The sequence below is a fragment of the Cynara cardunculus genome (assembly GCF_001531365.2).
Source record: "Cynara cardunculus var. scolymus isolate 2C chromosome LG 2, CcrdV1, whole genome shotgun sequence".
Taxonomy (NCBI): domain Eukaryota; kingdom Viridiplantae; phylum Streptophyta; class Magnoliopsida; order Asterales; family Asteraceae; genus Cynara; species Cynara cardunculus.
The window spans coordinates 54384301-54386886 of record NC_037529.1 but is presented as its reverse complement, the minus strand read 5'-3'; the positions used below and the strand labels follow the sequence as shown (position 1 = coordinate 54386886).

The window sequence follows — 2586 nt, the reverse complement described above, 5'->3', positions numbered from 1 at the left end:
GAGGTTGTTTTTGTTTCAAAAAATGTAATAGATCATTTTTTTCACAATTCTTTGACATGATTTGTTGGGCATGCGACTACAAAGTTCGTATAAATCTCGCAACAAGTTTTTGGCGCCGTTGCCAGGGAATAAGACAAAGATAAAAGTTTTAGGAAGTAAACTAGAAGATTTGATTTTTCTACCATTTCGTCACTAGTTTTTGTATGGTGCATGTCAAGGCTACCTCACAGGGAGATTTTTAAATTTGATCCTAACATTGAAAAGACTTTTAGTCAAAGAAAAAGAGTGTAAAGAGCATTAACTGCTTTAACCTCTTCCAACATGGTTGAAGATCCAGCTCCCCTTAAACTCACCGATGCTGAGAAATAATCAAACTAGCAAATTTCAAAGATGGAGGAATTATGAACTATGTCATTCCTGTTTTTGATCGGTTAAATTCAGGAATAACTAGACCAAAAATGGAAGCCCTTCATTTTGAGTTAAAACCAATGATGTTTAACATGTTGCAACCCAATGGCCACTTCAGTGGTTTGCCAACTAAAGATCCTCACTCACACTTAGAATCTTTCTTGGAAACAATTGAGACTTTCTGAATCAATAGAGTATCTGAAGATGCTTTGAGACTTGTACTCTTTCTTTTTTTCCTTGAGCAATATGGCAGTCTTGGTTTAACTCCTTGCCATCAGTATCAGTTAATTCTTGGAACAACATGGCAGAAAATTCTTAAAAAACTATTTTCCCCCAACTCGGAACACTAAGTCCATAAACAAAATTTGTCTTTTATTTTCCTCCAACTCGGAACGCTAAGTCCATAAACAAAATTTGTCTTTCTATACAAATGGACAATGAGACAATTCCTGATGCTTGGAAAAGATTTAAAGAGCTTTGGAGAAAATATCCTCACCATGACATTCCTTACTGTATACAGCTTGAGACATTTTACAATGGTTTAAATATCGTTGCAAGACAAATTGCTCGATGCTACTTTAGGAGGAGCTTTCGCAGCCGGTAGTTACAATGATGGATATGATATTCTGGAAAAGATTTCCACCAACAATGGTCATTGAGCCAATCTACGTGCACTAGGACCACACAAGGCAGTTGGAGTTTGGGATGATTTCCTATTGGTTATTCTTCAAAATGGGTCACGAGAGCATTGGAAGAGTCTGGCATAACCTCAACTTATCAAACAAGGCGTGATTTGGTCGTATGATGTGGTTTTGAACTGGAAAATAACAACAAAATGTGTCATCCAAAAAAGGATTGTCGTTCGGCCTTTTTGTCAACCCCCGATTGACCAAGTTGATCCAAAAAAACATTACAACCTCATTAGAAATTAGTATATTGTCAAACTCTTAGACAAGATGCTTAAAAATATGGAAAATGGCACAATCAAATGTTCTATAATTTGATATCTTGTGTGTTTTAACGTGTGATGTGTGGAGCACGCCACATCACTTATCACATTCTTATATATGCATAACCGTCCATTGGGTTGACTCGAACTCGAAATCATGAAAAATGCTAAAGCGTGTAATTACATTTGAGCTGTTTGATATACCATATTTGGCAGCATGTTTATTTAACAATAATTAAAAATTTGTAAAAACAAAATTATTTATCCATGACAGTATTCACTATTTCATTTGACAACCCTGGTAATAATACCACAAGTATGCCAAAAGTAACATTTGCAATGAACCATATTTTAAATGATTCACTATTTCATACGCATTGTAGTGAACACAGAGTCAATTTAAGTGTTCAAGACAGTTTAGGAATGGTTCAAGATCGCCTAAAGAAATCAAACAGTTGTCAAAGCAAATATTCGCCAAACAAGAAAAAACCATTAAAAAGTTTGATTGAATTTTACAACAAAATCATGTTAAAAACGCAAAATAAGAGGTGTCTTTATGATCACAAGAGAACAATATATAATACAACGACTATCATATATCCTCATCATAACTAGAAATGTTCTGAAAAAGAGAAAGGCCGAAAAGATTTGTACATTATTTTTCACGTATAACTAAAAACAAGATTACTATTTCTTCGGTTTCATAATCGATGTTACAGAACTAAAATAAATAAATGAACGAAATTTTGTCAAGTTTTATACTCATAAGAAAACCAGGGCTTGCTTTTTGTTGCTAGTGCTCATCCGATTTAAACATGTCAGACGTGTTTTATTATGTCAAGAAAATATATTATGAATAATAATGACCAATAGATCAAATGTTTATAATCTTTTTTTGCTTTTTTAATGCTCCGTCTTTAGTTTTTAATATATAACCTACTTTTATTTGATAATATGCAAGAGTAATACTAAAAAACTTATGTGTCTTTATATGTATTAAAAGGGTACTCGTGCAATGCAGCGAGATGGATTTCGATTTTAGTATTTTTTTTTTTTTTTTTTTATCATAGTTTTAATACATTTTTGTATGGGTAAATAAAACCGATGTTACTTTTGTTTAATATATTAATATCTAGATATCATAAAAATTTGAAAAAAAAACATATTGATATTAGTATCAAACTAACTTTTTAAAATTTATACTTCTTTTGTGTGATTTTTTTTAATTT

At 32.1% G+C, this 2586-nt stretch overlaps 1 non-coding gene across 1 annotated transcript; it reads right to left on the bottom strand.

Annotated features, from left to right (window-relative positions):
- Positions 1-805: 805 nt before the first annotated feature.
- Positions 806-912, bottom strand: LOC112508282. Its single transcript, XR_003068664.1, has one exon. It is a non-coding gene; the product is annotated as a small nucleolar RNA R71 (small nucleolar RNA).
- Positions 913-2586: the final 1674 nt, after the last annotated feature.